Genomic DNA, 24,514 nt, shown 5'->3' with positions numbered 1-24,514 from the left:
CACTGTTGCCTTTAAAATCAGATCACATCAAAACATGCAATGAAATGTGTTGTTTGTGCTAAGAAAACATGACTGGGATGTGCTGGGGCAGCCCACAAGTGTCACCACACATTCTGGCACCAATTTAGCATTGTCACAATGCTCGAGAGAACAACACAGAACACACATTGTGAGACTCTGCAATGTTAAAAATGTTAATTAATGAAAAACTTTTGATCACTAAGTATTAGCTTTTCACTTTCCTCTGTGGATTTAGTTCTATGGTAAACAGAAATTAAAACAAAAATGTCTCTGCCAATTCTGTGATTCGAACCGTTCCCACATGAAGGGGGATAAACAAATTCTGGTTGTGATCAGGCAAAACCACGGAAGTGTTACAATCTCAGAAAAGAGGACACTTGGCAAATAATAATCAAACACGAACATTTCAAAAACAAAACTCTCATCCCCAGCCAATCCTCCATCACGAGAGAATGCTTTTTATTTTGCATATCTCAAAAGTACATCTAGCCAATACTTGCTATGAACCTCTCCTTTAGGGATACAGATACCAATTCACAGCAGCATTACAAAATTATTAGATTATATTAAAGTACTGAACAGGACAGGCCATTTGGCCCATCAAGTCCATGTTGAACCATTTAAACTGCCTACTCCCATCGACCTGCACTGACTCCACAGCCCTCCATATCCCTACTAAACATATACCTTTCCAAACTTCTCTTAAACATTAACATAGAGCTCGCATGGGCCACTTGCACTGACAACTCGTTCCACACTCTCACGAGCCACTGAGTGGAGAAAATTCTCCTTATGTTCCACTTAAACTTTTCACCTTTCACCCTTAACCCATAAACTCCATTTGCAGTCCCACCCAACCTCATTGGAAAAGGCCTGCATGCATTTATCCTATCTATACCCCTTGTAATTTTCTATACCTCTATCAAATCTCATTCAGTCTTCTACGTTCCAAAGATTAAGTGTGCAGGATCTTATAATAAATCTGCCATGGACAGTCCCAAGCCCAGCTGTGAAAGAAGGATTGGGCATGGGACCAGCAACCCCATTCCTTAATGCCCAACAGAATCCCCCGAAACCCCAACCCTGTGGGAGGAAGGGTCTTCACCCTGAAGACACATGATGTTGTGTGGTGAAAGCAGAAGCCACGGGGCTGATCAACCTTCAGCCCAGGACAGTGATCTGCTGTCAGCAGTCTCTGCCCCAGTAGGGGTGGGCTTAAGAAGAAGTATCTCACACAGTATCAGCGACCCAAGTTCAATTCCCACCACTGCCTGGAAGGAGCTTACGAGTTCTCCCCGTGACTGTGTGGGTTTCTTCTGACTGCTCCAGTTTCATCCCATGGTCCAAAGACAGACCTATTGACAGGTTAATTGGTCTTTGTAAATTCTCCTGTGATTGGGCTAGGATTAAATCAGGGGATTTCTGGGGTAATAAGGGGCTAGACCGGGGAGGGGGAAGAGAGGTGGAGAGGGATAGGTAGATATCCTTCCTCTATAGTTTTTCTTTAGTCAGATTGTAGCTTTAAATTCAAGCCATGACTATGAGCAATCAAATAATCAAGGATTAGGCTACTCAGCCCTCCAAACCTGCTCTGCCACACAGTAACAGAGTGCTCAGGAAGTGCAGTTAGCAGCGTCACTGCCTCACAGAGCTTGAGAGCCAGGCTCAATCCTGACCTGTGTACAGTTTGCACGGTCTTCCTACGAACACAACTGTTCCCTCCAAAGTGTTCTGGTTTCCTCCTCCAGGCCAAAGAAGTGCCAGTCAGCAGGTTAATTAGCCGTTGCATATTGCCCCTTGGGAATATGAACGGCAGTATAAAGGAATTGATAGATGCCAGGAGAATGGGATTAACGTACAATTAGTGTAATGGGTGGTTGAAGGTCGATGCAGATCTGATGAGCTTCAGGGCCTGTATCCACATTGTATCTATGATTCTAAAAGCTGTCGATCTGATCAAATCCAGTCTCAGCTCCATATCCCTGCCTGTCCCCAGGAATCGTTCACCCCTTTGCTCTCAAAGAATCAATCTACCTCAGTCTTAAAAATAAGCAGATTCTGCAACAAGTTTCCCTCTCCAGAGTTACTAGACTCTCAGGGGGAAAAAAAAAGTTGCCTCACCTTTGCCTTTTAAAACAGTAACCTCTAGATACAGATTCTGCCAGAGGAAACATCCTCCCAGCATCAATCTTCTCGAGACAGCCCAGGACATCCGCTTCAATCAGGTCACCTTTCACTCTGCTAAACTCACACATGCACAAGGCTGGCATACTCATCTAACAACCAACCAGTTCCAGATATCACTGAGTAAACCTCTTACACACCTTTTCAAATGAAGAGACCAGTCTTGTATATTGCATTCTAGATTACCTCACCAATGGCTTCTATACTGAAACATAACCTCAGTATTCTTTACTTTTTTCATTTATTTGCACTGTTTCTCTTCTTTTGCACTTTGGTTGCTTGTCAGTTTGTTTCTGTGTAGTTTTTCATCGATTCTTTTGTATTTCTCTGTTCTACTGTGAATGCCTGCAAAAAAATTTAACCTCAAGGTATAATTTGAAATTTACTTTGAACCCTCCTACTTTTCTATACAGTTCCTCCAGCATTCTGCGAGTGTTTTTCCTTGCATCCCACTATCTGCCCCTCCACCAATCTTCCTATCATCTGCAAACTTGGCAACAAAGCTATCCTCTAAATCGCTGAAATACAGTATAAAAAAGTGGTCCCAACACCAACCCCTGCGGAACACCACTAGTCACTGGCAGCCAGCCAGAAAAAGATCCTTTTGTTCGCACTCGCCACCTCCTACCAACCAGACAATGCTCCAACCATGTTAGTAATTTTCTTGTAATACCATGGGCTCTTAACGTGGTAAACAGCCTCGTGTGTGGCACCTTGTCAAAGACCTTCTGAAAGTCCAAATATACAACATCTTCTACATCCCCTTCATCTATCCTACTTGTAATCTCCTTAAAGAATTCCAACCAGTTCATCGGGCAAGATTTTCCCTTAAGGTAACCATGCTGACTTTGTCCTATCTGGTCATGTGTCATCAAGCACTCCATAATCTCATCCTTAACAAATGACTACAACATCTTCCCAACCACTGAGGTCAGGCTAACTGGTCTATAATTTCCTTTCAGCTGCCTTCCTCCTTTCTTGTTGGTGCATGGCCAAATGGTTAAGGCGTTCGTCTTGTTATCTGGAGATCGCTAGTTCGAGCCTTGGCTGAGGCTTGCGTGTGAGTCCTTGAGCAAGGCACTTAACCACACATTGCTCTGCGATGACACCGGTGCCAAGCTGTATGGGTCCTAATGCCCTTCCCTTGGACAACATCGGTGGCATGGACAGGGGAACTTGCAACTTGGGCAACTGCCAGTCTTCCGTAAAAAAACCTTGCCCAGGCTTGCACCCTGGAAACTTTCCAAGGTGCAAATCCATGGTCTATTGAGACTAACGGAGGCCTACCTCCTTTCTTAAAGAGTGGAGTGACATTTGCAATTTTCCAGTCCTCTGGCACCATGCCAGAGTCCAATGAGTTTTGAAATATCATTATTAACGCTTCTACAATCTCCATTGCTACCTCTTTCAGAACCCAAGGGTGCAGTTCATCTGGTCCAGGTGACTTACATACCCTCAGTTATTTCAGTTTTTTGAGCACATTCTCCCTTGTGATAACAACTGCACTCACCTCTCGTGCCTCACACCCTTCAACATCTGGCACACTTATTGCCTTCCACAGTGAAGACTGATGCAAAACACTCATTTAGTTCATCTGCCATCTCCTTGTCCCCCATTATTATTTTCTAGCAGTCCTATATCCACTCTCATCTCTTTTATTTTTTACATATTTGGAGAAGCTTTTACTATCCAATTTGATATTGCTTGCTAGTTTGCTTTCATATTTCAGCTTTTCCATCCTAATGACTCTTTTAGTTGCTCTCTGTAGGTTTTTAAAAGCTTCTCAATCCTCCGTCTTCCCACTAATTTTTGCTTTGTTGTATGTCCTCTCTTTTGCTTTTACATTAGCTTTGACTTCCCTTGTCACTCCGGTTGTACTATTTAGCCGTTTGAATATTTCTTTATTCTATGCTGCACCTTCCTCATTTTCCCAGAAACTCACTCCATTGCTACTCTGCTGTCATCCCTGCCAGCATCTCCTTCCAATTTACTTTGGCCAACTCCTCTCTCATATCACTGTAATTACCTTTACTCTACTTAAATACTGCTACGTCAGACTACTTTCTCACTATAAAATTTCAAGTTGAACTCAATCATATTGTGATCTCTAGTTCCTAAGGGTTCTTTTACATTAAGCTCCATAATTGCCTCTGGTTCATTACATAACACCCAATCCAGTACAGCTCATCCCCTAGTAGGCTCAACAACAAACTGCTCTAAAAAGCCATCTCTGAGGCATTCAACAAACTCACTCTCTTGAGATCCATTACCAAGCTAACTTTCCCAATTGACCTGCATGTTAAAATCTCCCATGACTATCATAACACTGCCCTTTTGATTTGCCTTTTCTATTTCCATTTGTAATCTGTGGTCCACCTCCCAGCTTCTGTTAGGAGGCCTGTATATAACTGCCATCAGGGTCCTTTTACCCTTGCAGTCCCTTAACTCAACCCACAAGGATTCAATGTCTTCTGATCCTGTGTAACATCTTTCTACTGATTTGATGCCATTCTTTACCAACAGACCCACGTCACCCTCTCTGCCTACCTTCCTATTCTTCTGATACAACCTGTAACCTTGGACATTCAGCTCTCAACTACGACCATCCTTCAGCCATGATTCAGTGATGGCCACAACATCATATGTGACAATCTGTAAAAGTGCAACAAGATCATCCAACTTATTTCTTATGCTTGTGCATTGAGCAATAACACTTTGAGTACTGTATTTGTTACCTTTTTAAATTCTGCATCTCTAATGCTCTGATACTCACCCTGCTGGGTGCAATTATGTCCTATCATCTGCCTGCCCTTCCTGACAGTCTGAATGCATGCTATCTTTGCTTTTTTACCATCCATCCTATTCCGAGTCCCTTCACTACAGTTCCCAACCCCTCAACCAAATTAGCTTAAACCCTCGTCAACAGCTCTCACCAAGCTGCCCACAAGAATATCAGTCCCCCTCGGGTTCAGGTGCAACACGTCCTTTTTGTACAGGTCATACCACCCCAGAAGAGATCCATAAATCTAAGAACTTGAAGCCCTGCCCCCTTCACCAGCTTCTCAGCCACGCAATTATCTGCCAAATCATCCTCTGTCTACCCTCACTGGCATGTGGCACAGGCAGCAATCCAAAATTACTACCCTGGTGGTTCTGCTTCTCAGCTTTCTGCCTAGCTCTTTGAATTCTCTTAAGAATCTCTTTGCTTCTCCTTCCTATGTCATTGATACCAACATGTACCAAGACATCTGGTGGGTCTCCCTCCCCCTCCAAAATGCCGTGGACACGATCCAAGGCATCCCTGACTCCGGCACCTGGGAGGCAACATACTATCCTGTTCAAGTCCACAGAATCTCCTGTCAGTTCCTCTGACTACTGAGTCTCCTATCATTACTGCTCCCCTCTTTTCCTCCTTTCCCTTCTGCACCACGGACTGTAATGCTCCGTGCTGTAACGCTCTATGACCCTTTATATGCTCTTTAGTTACATCATATATCACTTCTCAAAAAAAAAGTGTAACCAATGTGTCAAACATAATCTCCTTTGCACAAAACTATGTCGACTTGGCCTATTACTTTTAATATTTCTAACTGCCCTGTTTTAATGGCAATTTCAGGACACCACAGCAGTTAGTGCAATGCTATTATAGCTTGGGGGCATCAGACTTTGGAGTTCATTACCGGCATCCTCTGCAAGGAGTCTTTCTACATTCTCCAAATGAAATGCATGGGTTTTCTCCAAGTGCCTTGGTTTCCTCCCACGGTCCAAAGACGTACCGGGTAGATTAACTGGTCATTGTAAATTGTACCATGATTACATTGAGATTAAATCAGGGTTGTCTGGCGTTGCTGGGTGGTACGATTCGAAGGGCTGGACGGATCTATTCTGTGCTGTACCTCTAAGTCAGGTGCTCTGAACCTGGGTTCCACAGACCCTTTGGTTAATGGTCAGAGTGTCCATGGTATAAAAAGGTTAGGAACACCTGCTCTAAATAAAACAAATCATTTTTTGTTTGCTTCTCTTTCCCTATGACACATTTAGCCAACTTGGCCGCAGTTACCCATTTCTGCTCTCTTTTTTTAAAAATCAAGGAGTTAGTCTCTATTCTCGTCTATATTCTAGTCTATATGGAACCTTAGTAAATTCTAGAACATTAAACTCGATGTATCAGCAATCTACGAGCTTTGGATTTCCAGTATCTGCAGAACCTTTTGTGCTAACAATCTACAAATCTAGATTTACTAGAACGTTACCTGGGTTTCAGCACCTAAGTTACAGGGAAAGGTTGAACAAGTTAGGTCTTTATTCTTTGGAGCATAGAGGGTTGAGGGGAGACTTGATAGAGGTATTTAAAATTATGAGGAGGATAGAGTTGATGTGGATAGGCTTTTTCCATTGAGAGTAGGGGAGATTCAAACAAGAGGACATGAGTTGAGAGTTAAGGGGCAAAAGTTTAGGGGTAACACGAGGGTGAACTTCTTTACTCGGAGAGTGGTAGCTGTGTGGAACGAGCTTCCAGTAAAAGTGGTAGAGGCAGGTTCGATTTTGTCATTTAAACAAAAATTGGATAGGTATATGGACAGGAAAGGAATGGAGGGTTATGGGCTGAGTGCAGGTAGGTGGGACTAGGTGAGAGTAAGCGTTCTGCACGGACTAGAAGGGCCGAGATGGCCTGTTTCCATGCTGTAATTGTTTTATGGTTATATGGTTACAAGACAATAGATTCTTTCAAGATCCTAGGATTTGCAATGTTACTCATATCCACAAATGTGAAAACTGAGGCAATAGACCTATCGTACATGTTAAAAATTGCTCCCAAACATTGTATTCCCAAAATCAATTTGGACTTTTGGGGGGAAAGTACTTTTCCACTGTTTTCTTAATGCTCCATGCCTAAACATTGAGAGACTATGCAATGAGGCAACTGCAGAGAAACATAATGGTGTGCAAATCCCATGACAACCATCTACACGGAAAATAATTTCTCCTTCTGGCTCTACCTAGCCCTACATCTATAATTCCTGAAATGGCTTTCCCTTACTTCATTTAAAAATTCCTAGGAGAAGGTGGTACGACAGTGGCTATATCTCTTCGGGAGTTGGGAAGATTTGGTATGTCACCAAAGACACTCGCAAATTTCTACAGATGCACCGTGGAGAGCAATTTAGCTGGCTGCATCACCGTCTGGTATAGGGGAGGGGGTGGCTACTGCAGACGATCAAAAGATCAAAGGAATTGTAAACTCCGTCAACTTCATCATGGGCACCAGCCTCCACAGCATCCAGGACATCTTCAAGGAGCGATGCCTGACAAAGGAGGCATCCATCACAAAGGACCCCCACCCCCCCCACATCACCCAGGACATGCCCTCGTCTCATTGCTACCATCAGGAAGGAGGTACAGGCTGCTCCCCTCCCAGTATTTCAAACTCTGGGGTATCTGCCCCGTTCCCCTCTGGGATCCCCAAGCCCAGTGAGAATCACACATACATACACGTGCATACAGTAATTCACAGATTTATTACATATTGCATTGTACTGCTTGCACAGTAACAACGTGTACTGGTGATATTAAACCTGATTCTGAGATCATCTGCCCACTGTAGAGTGTGATGAGATCATAGCCTTTTTTCTGTAACAGAAGGTGAGGGCTTGGAACTCTTGAACACCAAATCCATTGTAAACAAGTATGGAAGGGGCAAGGGGGCAGAAATCAGTAAGTTCTATCATGGAAGATAGCTTTTTTCTCACCTTACTGACAGGAGGTTGGAGCATTGGGGGTGGGGGCGGGTATTGTCAGGTTCCAAAGGGGAGAGGGGGCAGAATACCTCAGAGGTTGAGATAGTGAGAGGGGGCAGCCTCCCCTCAGAGTGGCGATGGGGAGTGTTGGGGGGGGGGGGGAAGGTCAGAGAGAATCCTCTCTAGCAGATGGACGAAGAGGTGATACAGGCAAGGGGAATGTAGGTTATGAGGGGGCGGGTAGATAAAGACAGGCTTGGGGTCAAAAGTAGACATTCAGTGCAGAAACATGCCGTTCGGCCCGTTATCTCTATGCAAGCTATCACACACACCCCGTCTAGACTGGTCCCACTCATCTGCATTAATTCCATGTGTCTCTGTGTCCTGCTCGTTCGTAATTAAGAACACCCGAGCCCGATACTTAAAGAAGATGCTTTCACCCACTGACAACTTGAAATGACTGACTTCAGAATCGAGGAGCTATAGAATTGGGGTATGCAAGAAGTTAGCTTTTAGCACATCAGGGGGAAATGGTACGAAGAAGAGCAGTGCGAGAGATGCAGGAAGAAATACGGGGTGACGAGAGGATGGGGATGGGGCAAAGCCGGCGTTACCCTCCAATGCTCCGCTCCTCCTCACAGAAGGTCTTTCCTCCCCTCTCGCCCCCGACCTCTATTCACTCCAGGCGCCGGGTGTTCCTCAGCAGTCTGCCTAAAGTATCAGAGCTCCCCGGCCCGGAGGCCTCCTACCTGCTGGAGCGGTGACGGCCACTCTCCCGTTCCCACCGGCAGCCCCAGCTCCCCGTCCCCGGCTCCGGCTCCGCTCCAGCACAAACTTTGCGGTCGGCGGGGCAGCGTCACCACGTAACTCTCGCGCAGCACGTCAGCGCTCGCCTTCTTTCGTCATCACGCAGAATCAATCAAACTCTTCTCCCCTTCCTCTCCGCCCACTTCCACTCCGTTCCTTTCCAACCATCTCCTGTAACCCCCTCATCCTCCTCCCCTCCCCCTCCTCCTCCCCTCCCCCTCCCCCTCCCCCTCCCTCCTCCTCCCTCCCCCTCTCCCCCTCTCCCCCCTCCTCCCCTCTCCCTCCCCTCCTCCCCTCTCCTCCTCCCCTCCTCCCCCTCTCCTCCTCCTCCCCTCTCCCCCCTCCTCCCCTCCCCCCCCTCCTCCCCTCCTCCCCTCTCCTCCTCCTCCCCTCTCCCCCTCCTCCCCTCTCCCCCTCCTCCCCTCCCCCTCCTCCCCTCCCCCTCCTCCCCTCCCCCCTCCCCTCCCCCTCCCCTCCTCCCCTCCTCCCCCTCCCCTCCCCTCCCCTCCTCCCCCTCCCCTCCCCTCCCCCTCCCCCTCCCCTCCCCTCTCCCCCCCCTCCCCTCCTCTCCTCCCCTCTCCCTCCTCCCCTCTCCCTCCTCCCCTCTCCCTCCTCCCCTCTCCTCCTCCCCCTCCTCCTCCTCCCCTCCCCCCCTCCCCTCCTCCTCCTCCCCTCCTCCTCCTCCCCTCCCCCCTCCCCCCCTCTCCCCCCTCCCCCCCCTCCTCCCCTCTCCCCCCCTCCCCCCCTCCTCCCCCCCCTCCCCCCCTCCTCCCCTCTCCCCCCCCCTCCTCCCCTCTCCCCCCCCCCTCCTCCCCTCTCCCCCCCCTCCTCCCCTCTCCCCCTTCTCCCTCCCCCTAATTCTCTAACATCCCCCTTTTCCCACCTTTCTCCAACCTCCCCCACCTCTCTCTTGGACTGCCAGATTAGGTAACAGCTTCTTCCCTCAAGCTGTGAGACTATTGAATGCCCTGTTGCCACCGAGGTCTCATCACTAGGACAGCGAGCTATGTACTGTTTACCTGTGCTGCGCACTTCACGTGTATTTTGAATTAGATTTTATTAACTTATTTGTGGTAATGTTTTATATGCAGTGTGTGGTGTATACACACACATATTTTCTGGGTGCCCTGCAGTCCGGAGAATGTTTTGTTTGGTTGTATATAAGTACAGTCAGATAATAATAAACGCAGACTTGAACTTGCACAAGTGTATATTTGCACAGATGCTCTGAAGAGCTTTCCTTGCAACAGGTGTATAACAGGTACAGAGCACATTATAAGCAACATGGAGCAGCGCGGTAATGTAGCAGTTAGTCTGTAAGGAGTTTTTACTTTCTCCCCATCACCGTGTGGGTTTCCTCTGGGTGCTCCAGTTTCCTCCCGTCAGTTGGTAGGATATTTGATCATTGTAAATTGTCCTGTGATTATGCTAGGATTAAATGGGGATTTCAGGCCTCTGTGCCTCCTGAGTGGTGATGGACCTCAGGCCTCTGTGCCTCCTGAGTGGTGAGGGAACTCAGGCCTCTGTACCTCCTGAGTGGTGAGGGACCTCAGGCCTCTGTGCCTCCTGAGTGGTGAGGGAACTCAAGCCTCTGTGCCTCCTGAGTGGTGAGGGACCTCAGGCCTCTGTGCCTCCTGAGTGGTGATGGACCTCAGGCCTCTGTGCCTCCTGAGTGGTGAGGGACCTCAGGCCTCTGTGCCTCCTGAGTGGTGATGGACCTCAGGCCTCTGTGCCTCCTGAGTGGTGAGGGAACTCAGGCCTCTGTGCCTCCTGAGTGGTGAGGGACCTTAGGCCTCTGCCTCCTGAGTGGTGAGGGACCTCAGGCCTCTGTGCATCCTGTGGTGAGGGAACTCAGGCCTCTGTACCTCCTGAGTGGTGAGGGACCTCAGGCCTCTGTGCCTCCTGAGTGGTGAGGGAACTCAAGCCTCTGTACCTCCTGAGTGGTGAGGGAACTCAGGCCTCTGTGCCTCCTGAGTGGTGAGGGAACTCAAGCCTCTGTGCCTCCTGAGTGGTGAGGGAACTCAGGCCTCTGTACCTCCTGAGTGGTGAGGGAACTCAGGCCTCTGCCTCCTGACCGATGTGAACTACAAAATGATGGCGTGTCACCAGTGTTGGGGATCTTTGATGATGATTGTTGCCTTCCTGAGGCAGGCAACCATCAGCTCTTCAGTTCAACTGACATTCAGTGAGAGGTTGTTGTGGCACCACTCAACCAGGCATTCTATCTCACTTCAGCAAGACCCTAAGACTGAGACCTTATTTAACATGTGCCGGTGCCTGCAGGGAAGACACTACCATCAGCTTTGTACTTGTCTCTGATGGAGTTATGACAAGCCATGATCCAATTATTTTGTCTGCAGGAGGACTCCAGTGAAGTTGGTTTGACCTCTCTGCTCGCTGATCATTCCAGAGGTTTGCACTGAATTCATTCAGCAGGATTACTGAGAGGACGCAGCAGGTAAAAAGGCTATTCAGCCCATCTACTTCACACTATCCACCAAGCATCCATTTTTACACTAATCCTATCCTAGCCCAGTTTTGTTCCTCACACATTCCCATCCACTTCCCTTAGATTCTACCACTCACCTATACAATTTGAAAAGTGGCTGTCTAACCTACCAACCCATACATTTTTGAGGTGTGGGAGCAAATTTCCCTCTAATTTTCTTAACTACTGCGCAGACCAACCATTGTTCAGAGCAGGAAATATTTATACAGCCTGAAAACTGCAAGGGACTTAAAATGGTTTTTTTGTAATATGCAGACCGTGAATATTTAGAATGAAAAGTGAATAATCACATATTTATTAAGAAGGCAGCACAGATTAGACCCAAACAGAAGGCCCTTGACAAGGTGCCACACAGGAGGCTGCTTAGCCAGATAAGAGCCCATGGAATTACAGGGGAGTTAACCAGCATCGGTGGAGCATTGGCTGATCAGCAGAAAACAGAGAGTGGGAATAAAAGGATCCTATGCTGGCTGGCTGCCGGTTACCAGGGAAGTTCCACAGGGGTTGGTGTTGGGAACGCTGCTTTTTACAAGACAGGTCAATGATTTGGACTATGGGATTGATGGATTTGTGGCTAAATGTGCCAATGATACAAAGATAGGTGGAGGAGTGGATAGTGTTGAGGAAACAGAGACCCTGCAGAGAGACTTAGATAGTTTAGGGGAATGGATAAAGAAGTGGCAAATGAAATACAATGTTGGAAAGTGTACGGTCATACACTTCGGTGGAAGAAATAAATGGACAGACTATTATTTAGATGGGGAGAGAATTCAAAATGCAGAGATGCAAAGGGACTTGGGAATCCTTGTGCGGATACCCAAGAGGTTAACCTGCAGGTTGAGTCGGTGGTGAAGAAGGTGAATGCAATGTTGGCATTCATTTCTAGAAGTATAGAATATTAGAGCAGGGATGTGATGTTGAGGCTCTATAAGGCACTCGTGAGACCACACTTGGAGTATTGTGTGCAGTTTTGGGCTCCTTATTTTAGAAAGGATATACTGACATTGGAGAAAGTTCAGAGAAGATTCACAGGAATGATTCCAGGAATGAAAGGGTTACTGTATGAGGAACGTCTGGCAGCTCTTGGGCTGTATTCCCTGGAGTTCAGGAGAATGAGGGGGATCTCATAGAAACATTCCGAATGTTAAAAGGCTTAAACAGATTAGATATGGCAAAGTTATTTCACATGGTAGGGGAGTCTAGGATAAGAAGGCACACTTCAGGATTGAAGGACGTCCATTTAGAAGAGAGATGCAGAGAAATTACTTTAGTCAGAGGGTGGTAAATCTGTGGAATTTGTTGCCATGAGCAGCTGTCATTGGGTGCATTTAAGGCAGAGATAGATAGGTTCTCGATTAGCCAGGGGATCAAAGGGTATGGGGAGAAGGCAGGGGAGTGGGGATGACTGGAAGAATTCGACTCGAGGGACCGAATGGCCTACTTCTCCTATATCTTATGGTCTAACCAGTCCTTCATCCTGCAACCCCTGACAAACCTGATTCAATCTAACCTAATCATGAGACAGTTTACAATGACCAGTTAACCTGACCAGAACATCTTTGGACAGGGGAAAACTCACACGTTCCACAGGGAGGACATACAGACTCCTTACAAGTCTGCGTCAGAATTGAACTCCGGACTCCGGAATGCCCCGAGCTGTGATAGAGTGGCAAACGTTTATTCAATTTGTTCATTGAAGGACATAATGAAAGGACAACAAAGAAAGTCTTTCACGTTTCGTGAGCTTTTCCTAGTTGCATCAAATTCCAGTCCCTCAGCATCAATGGTTATGTGTGTGGGAGCATTTCAGATACTGCAAGGCCCTGCACCCGTGTAGCTGAGAGAGAACAGTGTGTGGCAGTCCCCACAGGAATGTCAAATGATTTATCGGGACAACGTACAAACTCCATACAGAGAGCACCTGAGGTCAGGATTAACGCAGGTCTCTGGAGTGAGGCAGCAGCTCACCAAACTGAGCCACTCTGACACTCAGCTTGTGGTCCTCTGGATTCTGGGCCAGGGTTTCCTTAAAGGGACACACAGAATTTCTCTTTCGCACCACCTGAGCTTCCAGGGTTGGGAGCAAATGCACTAATGGCCTGCTTCTGCATTACTACCAATGTGTTGTGTTTGTGTGCCCAAAGTCCTGAAATTTACCGTCCCACTTCATTTCAGAATCAAATCAGGTTTAACATCACTGGCATACAATATGTCATGAAATTTATTGTAATGCGGCTGCAATACATTACAATGCACACTAAAAAATTGTAAATTACAGTAATTATCTACACAGTGCCTATAAAAGGTATCACACACCACCCTGGAAGTTTTCATGTTTTACGACATTGAATCACAGTGGATTTAATTTGACACTGATCAACAGAAAAAGACTCTTTTGTGTCAATGTGAAAACAAATCTTCACCAAGTGATCTAAATTATTACAAACGTAAAACACAAAATAATTGATTGCATAAGTATTCACTCCCTTTAATATGACACACCAAATCATCACAGGTGCAGCCATTTGGTTTCAGAATTCACATAATTAGTTAAATGGAGATCACCTGTGTGCAGTCACGGTGTTGCAATTGATTGTAGTAAAAATACACCTGTGTCTGGAAGCTCCGACTGCCGGTGAGTCAGTATCCTGGCAAAAACTACACCACGAAGACAAAAGAACACTCCAAGCAACTCCACAAAAAGGTTATTGAAAAGCACAGATCAGGAATTGGATACAAGAAAATTTCCAAGTCACTGAATATCCCTTGGAGTACAGTTAATTGAATCATAAAGAAATGGAAAGATATGGTAAGGTTGTAAAAGGGCTGTTCATTCATGATCCCCATGCAAGCTGACAGAGCTTGAGCAGTTTTGTAATGCGGAAAAATTGTGGTGTCCAGATGTGCAAAGCTGGTGGAGAGCTATCCACACAGACTTAAGGCTATAATTGCTGCCAAAGGTGCATCTACTAAATACTGACTTGAAGGGAGTGCAATCAATTATTTTGTGTTTTATATTTGTAATTAATTTAGATCACTTTGTAGAGATCTATTTTCACTTTGATATGGAAGAGTTTTTTTCTGTAGATCAGTGTCAAAAAAGCCAAATTAAATCCACTGTGGTTCACTGTTGTAAAACAATAAAACATGAAAACTTCCAGGAGGGTGAATACTTTTTATAGGCACTGTGTATATATTAAAAAAGTTAAATAAGTAGTGCAAAAAGAGAAAAAGAAATAGTAGTTCATGGGTTCAATGCCATTCAGAAATCTGATGGTAGAGGTGAAGAACCTGTTCTTGAATTGTTGAGTGTGTGCGTTCAGACTCCTGCACCTCCTCCCTGATGGCAGCAATGAGAAGGGGGCATGTCCTGGGTGGTGGGGATCTTTACTAATGGATGCTGCCTTTTTGAGACATCACTCCTTGAAGATATCCTAGATGCTGGGGAAGCTGGTGACAATAATGGAGCTGACTGAGTTCACAACTTCCTGCAGCTTATTTCAATCCTGCGCAGTCACCCTTCCCCATACCAAATGGTAATGCAGCCAGTTAGAGTGCTCTCCACAGTATATCAGTAGAAATTTGCAAGTGTCTTTGGTGACATACCAAATCTCCTGAAACCCCTAATGAAATATGGCTACTGTTGTGCCTTCTTTGTAATTGCATCAATGTGTTGGGCCGAGGATAGATCCTCTGAAATGTTGACACCCAGGAACTTGAACATTTAAATAATAATCTTCCTTTTGACCATTTACTGAAGTGTGTGAACACACACATTCCACATTAAACTCTAACGTGTTTCCAATAGTCCAGGGCCAGAGGGCACAACCTTAGAATAGAATGATATATCTTTAGAACAGAGCTTTTCTTTATCCAGAAGCTGGTGAATCTGTGGAATTCAGTCCACAAATGGCTGTGCAGGCCAAGTCATTTGGCGCATTTAGAGCAGAAGTTGATATGTAAGTGTGTTAGAGGTTATGGAGAAGACGAGAATGAGCTTGAGAAGGAATAACAAACTAGCCATAAGCGGACTTGATGCGTTGAATCATCTAATTCTGTTCTTATGGTCTGATAGGAGTCCCAGAGGTGGATCAGGAAGGAGAAGCCCTGGAGACAGTAACACTGTTTTGCAGGAACCAGTTCCAATAGTCTCACACTCTTCTGAAAAAAAGGGAAAGAAAATTGAACAGGTTGGACATTAAAGTGTGTTGGAAGCAAAAGGAGAGTGGTATATAATAGAGGAGGAGCAGATATTAAGGAGGTTTCCAGAAAGAGAGGAGAGGTCAATTAGTCTGCAAAGGAACTACCTCAGAATAGAGGGACATCCATTTAGAATGGAGATGGGGAGGAATTTCTTTATCCAGAGGGTGGTGAATCTTTATTGTCACCAAACAATTGATACTAGAGCGTACAATCATCAGCGATATTTGATTCTGCGCTTCGCGCTCCCTGAAGTACAAATCAAAGTAAATATAATAAAAATATAAATTATAAATCATAATTAGAAAATAGGAAAGGGAAAGTAAGATAGTGCAAGTCAGGTCCAGATATTTGGAAGGTATGGCCCAGATCTGGGTCAGGATCCGTTCAGCAGTCTTATCACAGTTGGAAAGAAGCTGTTCCCAGATCTGGCTGTATGAATCTTCAAGCTCCTGAACCTTCTCCCAGATGGAAGAGGGACAAAAAGTGTGTTGGCTGGGTGGGTTAGCATGCGGTGTAAAGTGAGTCCAAGGATGGAAGATTGGTTTGTGTGATGTGCTCAGCTATGTTCACGATCTTCTGCAGCTTCTTCCAGTCTTGGACAGGACAACTTCCATACCAGGTTGTGATGCACCCTAGAAGAATGTTTTCTACAGTGCACCTATAAAAATTAGTGAGGGTTTTAGGGGACAGGCCAAATTTCTTCAGCTTTCTCAGGAAGTAAAGGCACTGGTGAATCTAAGGAATTAATTGCCACTGACAAGTCATTGGGTATATTTAAAGTAGAGGTTGATAGGTTCTTGATTAGTCAGAGCACCAAAGATTACAGGGAGAAGGCAGGAGACTGGGGTTGAGATGGAAGATAGATCAGCCATAACTGAATGGTGGAGCAGGCTCTATTAGCTGAGTGGCCTATTTTTGCTCCTATAGCACCATAAGATAAGGGAGCAGAATTAGGCTGTTTGGCCCTGTCGAATCTGCTTCGCCATTTCATCATGGCTGACCCAATTTTCTTCTCAGCTCCAATCTGCGGCCTTCTCCCTGAATCCCTTCACGCCCTGACCAATCCAGAATCTATCATCCTCTGCTTTAACTATACAGAAAGGCTTGCTCTCCACAGCTGCCTGTGGAAATGAATTCCACTGATTCACCGCTCTCTGGCTGAATAAATTCCTCTCCAAATCTCCATTCTAAATGGACACGATTCTGAGCCTCTGTCCTCCGGTCTTAGACTCTTCCATCACAAGAAACATTCTCTCCACATCCATTCTTTCAAGGCCTTTCACCATTTGATAGGTTTCAATGAGGTCATCCCTCATTCTTCTGAATTCTAGTGAAGACAGGCTCAGAGCCATCAGAAGCTCTTCACATGACAAGCTATTCAATCCTGGAAACATTTTTTGTGAACCTCCTTTGAACCCTCTCCAGTTTCAGCACACCCTTTCTAAAATAACGGGCCCAAACTTGCTCACAATACTCCAAGTGAGACCTCACTAGCACTTTATAAAGTTTCAACATTACATCTTTGCTTTTATATTCTGGTTCTCTTGAAATGAATGGGAACATTACATTTGCCTTCCTCACCACAGACTCAACCTGCAAATTAACTTTTAGGGAATCCCACACAAGAACTCCCAAGTCCCTTTGCACATCAGTGTTTTGTATTTTCTCTCCATCCAGTAAATAGTCAACCCTTTCATTTCTTCTACCAAAGTGCATGACCACACATTTCCCAACACTGTATTCCATCTGCCGTTTCATTTCCCAGTCTCCTAATCTAAGTCCTTCTGTAGCCTCTCTACTTCCTCAAAACTACCTGCTCCTCCAGCTATCTTCATATTGTCTGCAGACTTTGCAACAAAAACATCAATTCCATCATCCAAATCATTGACATATAATGTAAAAGTAATTGGTCCCAACACTAGTCACCAGCAGCCAACCAGAAAATGTTCCCTTTATTCCCACTCTTTGCCTCCTGCCAAACTGCCACTGCTTTATCCATGCTAGAATTTTCCTTGTAATACCATGAGCTTATAGCTTGTTCAGCAGCCTCACATGTGATCCCTTGTCAAAGGCTTCCTGAAAATCCAAATACACAAAATCAACCAATTCTCCTTTATCTATCCTGCGTGTTACTTTTTCAAAGAATTCCAACAGATTTGTCAGGAAAGATTTTCCCTTGAGGAAGCTATGCTGACCACAGCCTATTTTATCATGTGTCTCCAAGTACCTTGACACTGAAGTCAGACTAATTGGCCTATAGTTTCCTTTCTTCTGCCTCTCTCCCTTCTTGAAGAGTGGAGTGACATTTGCAAATTCAGTCTTCTGGAACCATTCCAGAATCTAGTGATTCTTGAAATATAACTAATGCCTCCATGGTTTCTTCAGCCATCTCTTTCAGAACTCTGGGATGTACACCATCTGGTCCAGGTAGCTTATCTACTTTCAGACCTTTCAGTTTCCCAAGAACCTTCTCTCTAGTTATGGCAACTTCACACACCAAGAACTTCCACTATCCTGCTAGTGTCTTCCACAGTGAAGACTAATGCAAAATACTCATTCAGTTTGTCTGTTAATTCCTCATCCCCCATTGCTACCTCTCCAGCATTGTTTTCTAGTGGTCCAATATCCACTTTATGTCTCTGAAGAAACTTTTGGTATCCTCGTTAATATTATTGGCTAGCTTACTTTCATATTCCACCTTTACCTTCTTGATGAATTTTTTAGTTGTCTTCTGTTGGTTTTAAAAAGCTCCCAATCCTATAAGTTCCCACTAAGAAGGGTGAGTTAGTAGGTTTGCTGATGACACAAAGGTTGGGGGTGTTGTGGATAGTCTGCAGGGTTGTCAAAGGTTACAGCGGGACGGGGACTTCCGGTAAGATGGCGATTGCTTAGCTGCTCCGAACTTTTGTTCCGTTACTGTCACTACCTTTGCACTAAATGTCTCCATTTTATAAAGCTTAGATAGGAATTATTTCGGTATCTCTTACTTGCCTGTGAATATATCTAACCTACAATGTCTAGCAAGAGTTCTAAATCCGGGAGAAAAGAAACTACGACCTCGTCGGGCGTGACGATGGAGGCGCTTGCAAATCTCCGAGACGAAATCTTAAAGGAAATTAAAACCGCTTTCAAACAGTTAGAAGACAAACTGGATCGGATCAACGATAAAGTGGACAAACATGCTGAACACTTATCTCGCATCGATTCGACTTCTGAAGCTTTAGAAAGTCGGGTTCGATACTTGGAGACTCTCTGTTCCAGCTTAGAGGAAAAATCTAATAAACTTCTTTCCAAAATGGTGGATCTCGAAAATCGTAGCAGACGCTGCAACATCAGAATTCTGGGATTACCAGAGGCAACTGAGAAGGGGTCAACCGTGAAGTTTTTCGCCGAGTTTCTCTGTGAGATATTTGGGAAGGATCTGCTTCCAAACCCGCCCGAGCTGGAACGGGCTCACAGAGTCTATGTCTCTCCCGGAATTCTGGGATCTCGTCCGCGACCAGTAATCTTGTGTTTTCATCAATACCAGGTAAAACACAGTCTGATTGTGGAGGCACGTCGCAGAGGCTCTTTTTCTTTCCAGGATACAACCATTCGCTTTGTGGAAGATTTTGCACCCCAGACTTTAAAGATGCGCGCTGAGTATAAAGGTGTAATGAAAGTGCTTTTTGATCGTGGTTTCAAACCTTCCTTCCGTAATCTTGCTGACCTAAGAATCAAGTTTAATACCGGGGAATTCAAGTGGTTCAAATCAGCGAGGGAAGCCGAAGCGTTTGTGACAAGTCTTCCGGCTATCCAGTCATCTTCGGAATCTGATCGGACCTCCTAAAATGGTGGATAAGTACTCGTAGTAAAATTACTTTCTCTGGACTCGGAATTCACTTGAATCACTCAGACATTATTCACTGAAACTCTAAAGGCTGTTGACAATCTCTCCCGGGATTTGGTGTGTGTGTAATCTATTTTCACCTCTGTATAACTTTACCTACAGAGTTCTACAACTAAATCTAACTTGTTTTGGAGGTTTGAAGTCTTTAGTGAAGGCCTTCCTGTTTGTCGGTTCACAGTTCAACTGCTGATTTATTTTTCCTCTGTTTTAAATACTTATTTATTTTATCTTTTTCTTCACCCCCTTTTTTTTCCATTCTCTGAATGTTTTTTTCTCCCTTCTCGGTAAACGGTTGATAAATACTCGTCTTGAATTTACAATTTTCCCCTTCCTCTTTTTTTTTCTTTTTCCTTCTTACCTTTTTTTTCCCTTTCTCTTACTTTATCCTTCTATAATATTTCGCGGGTAGATTAGTTTTGGTTTTCTTCCGATTTTCTCTGTATTAAGTTGTATATCTCGGCAGAAGGTGTTCTAATCTGTAGTTATGTTTCCTAGTGCATAAACTAGTTACTGTTTGTTATAGCATTTATACGGAACTGCTGTCAATGACACAGATCTGGAAGTTGTATTTGGGTTAATTTCTTTGGTAGAGCTAGCTACTTGTTTTGGTAGCCGTCGAGTTTTGGGTTGTGTGGATGGGGTGGGTTTTCCAGTTCCAACATTTCTTTATTGGTTAGGACATGTTTATATTTTGACCTTACGAATCTATGTTTACATCTCTGCTCCCAGACTGCTATTGTACCGCTTGATTTTTTATATGCCTGCTGCCTTTTATGCATTAGCAATTGATAATGGCTAGTGCACTTAAATTTGTGAGCTGGAATGTAAAGGGACTGAACCACCCTGTTAAAAGGAGGAAGGTATTCTCACATATTAAACAACTCAAAGCTGACATTGCTTTCCTCCAAGAAACTCATATTCGTTCATTATTCAGTTCTCAATTCGGATTTAAAGTTCCATAAGATCTGGGGGCCTTTTATCGAGTACTTTCATAACCTTCCTCTTGACTAGGGTTTTTTTTTTCTTTTCGGTCCCTTGCTTTCAGCTCCCTTTCTTTTCTGGTAGTGGGCATTATTATCCTCTGTTGCTAAGCGTATTCATAGTCTGGGAGTTTGACTGTCCGGACTTATACTCTCTATATTGTGTGGTGGTTGGTCTGGAATTGTTGTTTTTTTTTCTTGTGTTGTGGGGTTTGGGGAGGACACTAAGCTCACTTGTCTTTAATTTAGGTGCTTTTTTGTTAAATTCTCTTACTCTGTAGCATATTGATATTGTATGCTTAACCTTGCTCTGTATTAATGCTCCTCATTGGGATTTGTGGTTTTTAATTTTGTAAAATGTTTTGAAAAACTAATTTAAAAAAATTTTTTTAAAAAGGTTACAGCGGGACATCGATAGGATGTAGAATTGGGCTGAGAAATGGCAGATCGACTTCAACCCAGATGAGTGTGAAGTGGTTCATTTTGGTAGGTCAAATTTGAAGAGAGAATATACTGTAATATTAATGGTAAGACTCTTGGTAGTGTGGAGGATATAAGAGATCTTGGGGTCTGTGTCCAAAGGACACTTCGAGCTGCTGCGCAGGTTGACAGTATTGTTACGAAGGCGTATGGTGTGTTGTCATCAACTGTGGGATCAAGTTCAAGGCCGTAAGGTAATATTGCAGCTATATAAGACCTTGGTCAGACTCCACTTGGAGTACTGTGTTCAGTTCTGGTCACCTCACTAAAGATGTGGATACTATAGAGAGAGTGCTGAGGAGATTTACAAGGATGTTGCCTGGATTGGAGGGCGTCAGATGAATACGTGGCTTGAAAAATGGTGCAAGGCGGAGGGATTCAAATTTCTGGGGCATTGGAACCAGTTCTGGGGGAGGTGGGACCGGTATAAACAGGACGGTCTGCACCTGGGCTGGACTGGAACCAATGTCCTAGGGGCAGTGTTTGCTACTGCTGTTCAGGAGGATTTAAACTAATGTGGCAGGGGGATGGGAACAAGTGCAGAGAGACAGAGGGTGTAAAATGAGGGTAGAAGCAAAAATTAGTAAGGTGAAAAGTAAAAGTAGCAGGCAGGCAAATCCAGGGCAAAAAGCAAAAAGGGCCACTTTTCAACATAATTGTATAAGGGCTAAGAGTGTTGTAAAAACAAGCCTGAAGGCTTTGTGTGTCAATGTGAGGAGCATTCGTAACAAGGTGGATGAATTGAATGTGCTGATAGTTATTAATGAATATGATATAGTTGGGATCACAGAGACATGGCTCCAGGGTGACCAAGGATGGGAGCTCAACATCCAGGGATATTCAATATTCAGGAGGGATAGACAGGAAAGAAAAGGAGGTGGGGTAGCATTGCTGGTTAGAGAGGAGATTAACGCAATAGAAAGGAAGGACATTAGCCTGGAGGATGTGGAATCGATATGGGTAGAGCTGCATAACACTAAGGGGCAGAAAACACTGGTGGGAGTTGTGTACAGGCCACCTAACAGTAGTAGTGAGGTTGGGGATGGCATTAAACAGGAAATTTAAAATGCATGCAATAAAGGAACAGTAGTTATAATGGGTGACTTCAATCTACATATAGATTGGGTGAACCAAATTGGTAAGGGTGCAGAGGAAGAGGATTTCTTGGAATGTATGCGGGATGGTTTTCTGAACCAACATGTCGAGGAACCAACTAGAGAGCAGGCCATTCTAGATTGGGTATTGAGCAATGAGGAAGGGTTAGTTAGCAATCTTGTCGTGCGAGGCCCCTTGGGTAAGAGTGACCATAATATGGTGGAATTCTTCATTAAGATGGAGAGTGACATAGTTAAATCAGAAACAAAGGTTCTGAACTTAAAGAAGGGTAACTTTGAAGGTATGAGACGTGAATTACCGTAGATGCCGGATTATAAGCCGCTACTTTTTTCCCATGCTTTGAACAGCTTTGAACACTGCGGCCTTTACTACGGTGCGGCCAATGCATGGTTTTTTTTCATGCCGCCAAAAACATTTTGCCTCGTAACAGTAGACCAATAAAATTGATGAGTAGTTCACAGAGGTCCAATGAAATTGTACGATAAATCAAGCGCACTTTCACAATTAAATTATTGTAAATCAGTCATTTGTACTCACCCTCATCAACATGGAAAACACTCGAAGAAAAGCATTGTGCTGCCTTTATGGCAGTTATTTAGTTTATAATATTTTCGCTTAGTAATTCATTTGTTAGTATTTTCTAGTTAAAGTTAGAAGTGTTTTAAGTATATTTGTTTTCTGTACTACATCCCGGGATGCTATGACGTCACATCCGGTTTCGCCACGTCTTGTGGGAAAATACCGGTTTGCGATAAATGGAAAGGTGGGGGGAGCGCATTAGACCCGAGCGAAAACGCTGCTTTTAAGTTAAAGGCAATCAATAACTTTTCCTAGTAGGCTGCAGTATATATATTTTTTACCAGTCGTTCGGAGATATTGGAATGTTGTTCGTGCACCGTTCAGTAAAAAAGTATACGCAACGTAATTTGTGGGTTACCGATACGTATGTATATTTAAAAGTAGCCGTGTTACAGGCACGGTTCGAAAAAAAGCATTTGCAATATGTATTTGTTTATGTTACCATACGGATTTAATTAAAAGTTAAAAAATCCTCACGTGTAATATCTTTCTGTGTAAATATCTCATATTACAACGTGGGACACCTGCGGCTTAAAATCCGGTGCGGCTTGTACAAGTACAAAATTGATTTTCTTTCTAAAATTAGAGCCTGCGGCTTTTAATCAGGTGCACTCTGTAGTACGGAATCTACGGTAGCTAAGATAGACTGGCAAATGATACTTAAAGGGTTGACGGTGGATATGCAATGGCAAGCATTTAAAGATAGCATGGATGAACTACAACAATTGTTCGTCCCAGTTTGGCAAAAGAATAAACCAGGGAAGGTAGTGCACCCGTGGCTGACAAGGGAAATTAGGGATAGTATCAAGTCCAAAGAAGAAACATATAAATTAGCAAAAAAAGCAGCACACCTGAGGACTGAGAGAAATTCAGAGACCAGCAGAGGAGGACAAAGGGCTTAATTAGGAAAGGGAAAAAAGATTATGAGAGAAAGCTGGCAGGGAACATAAAAACTGGCTGTAAAAGCTTTTATAGATATGTGAAAAGAAAAAGATTGGTCAAGACAAATGTAGGTCCTTTACAGTCAGAAACAGATGAATTGATCATAGGGAACAAAGACATGGCAGACTAATTGAATAACTACTTTGGTTCTGTCTTCACTAAGGAGGGCATAAATAATCTTCCGGAAATAGTAAGGGACTGAGGGTCTAGCGAGATGGAGGAACTGAGGGAAATACATGTTAGTAGGGAAGTAGTGTTAGGTAAATTGAAGGGATTAATGGCAGATAAATCCCCAGGGCCAGATGGTCTGCATCCCAGAGTGCTTAAGGAAGTAGCCCAATAGTGGATGCATCAGTGATAATTTTTCAAAACTCCTTAGATTCTGGATTAGTTCCTGAGGATTGGAGGGTGGCTAATGTAACCCCACTTTTTAAAAAAGGAGGGAGAGAAAAACCGGGGAATTATAGACCAGTTAGTCTGACATCGGTGGTGGGGAAAATGCTAGAGTCGGTTATCAAAGTTGTGATAACAGCACATTTGGAAAGAAGTGAAATCATCGGACAAAGTCAGCATGGATTTGTGAAAGGAAAATCAATTTTTTGAAGATGTAACTAGTAGAGTGGATAGGGGAGAGCCAGTGGATGTGGTATATTTAGATTTTCAAAAGGCTTTTGACAAGGTCCCACACAGGAGATTAGTGTGCAAACTTACTCCACTTTGGGAGTAAGAACAGGAAGGCAGATTATTATCTGAACAGTGTAGAGTTAGGTAAGGGAGAAATACAAAGAGATCTAGGAGTACTTGTTCATCAGTCACTGAAGGTGAATGAGCAAGTACAGCAGGCAGTGAAGAAGGCTAATGGAATGTTGGCCTTTATTACAAAGGGAATTGAGTACAAGAGCAAGGAAATTCTTTTGCATTTGTACAGAGCCCTGGTGAGACCACACCTGGAGTATTGTGTACAGTTTTGATCTCCAGGGTTAAGGAAGGACATCCTGGCTATAGGGGAAGTGCAGTGTAGATTCACGAGGTTAATTCTTGGGATGTCCGGACTGTCTTACGCAGA

At 44.3% G+C, this 24,514-nt stretch overlaps 1 protein-coding gene and 1 long non-coding RNA gene across 7 annotated transcripts in view; one reads left to right on the top strand and one right to left on the bottom strand.

Annotated features, from left to right (window-relative positions):
* The window catches only part of reck (reversion-inducing-cysteine-rich protein with kazal motifs), a 185,313-nt gene extending 176,514 nt beyond the window's left edge, over positions 1–8,799 (bottom strand). The window contains exon 1 of one of the 3 annotated variants that reach the window (XM_073029289.1): positions 8,693–8,799. The gene's annotated coding sequence lies outside the window, so the exon portion shown is untranslated. Of the gene's footprint in view, positions 1–8,557; positions 8,624–8,692 lie in introns of those variants that run through there. The other 2 variants (XM_073029443.1, XM_073029366.1) reach the window with 2 other exon arrangements.
* A 794-nt stretch (positions 8,800–9,593) lies between these two features.
* LOC140716373 (uncharacterized) overlaps positions 9,594–24,514 on the top strand; it is a 66,280-nt gene continuing 51,359 nt past the window's right edge. For 2 of the 4 annotated variants that reach the window (XR_012096301.1, XR_012096290.1), the window contains exons 1-3: positions 9,594–9,677; positions 11,111–11,208; positions 20,729–20,817. This is a non-coding gene — a long non-coding RNA (uncharacterized lncRNA). The remainder of the gene's footprint in view (positions 9,678–11,110; positions 11,209–20,728; positions 20,818–24,514) is intronic. The other 2 variants (XR_012096296.1, XR_012096294.1) reach the window with 1 other exon arrangement.

The sequence above is a fragment of the Hemitrygon akajei genome, chromosome 1, assembly GCF_048418815.1.
Source record: "Hemitrygon akajei chromosome 1, sHemAka1.3, whole genome shotgun sequence".
Taxonomy (NCBI): domain Eukaryota; kingdom Metazoa; phylum Chordata; class Chondrichthyes; order Myliobatiformes; family Dasyatidae; genus Hemitrygon; species Hemitrygon akajei.
This window is presented reverse-complemented; position numbering and strand designations above follow the sequence as displayed.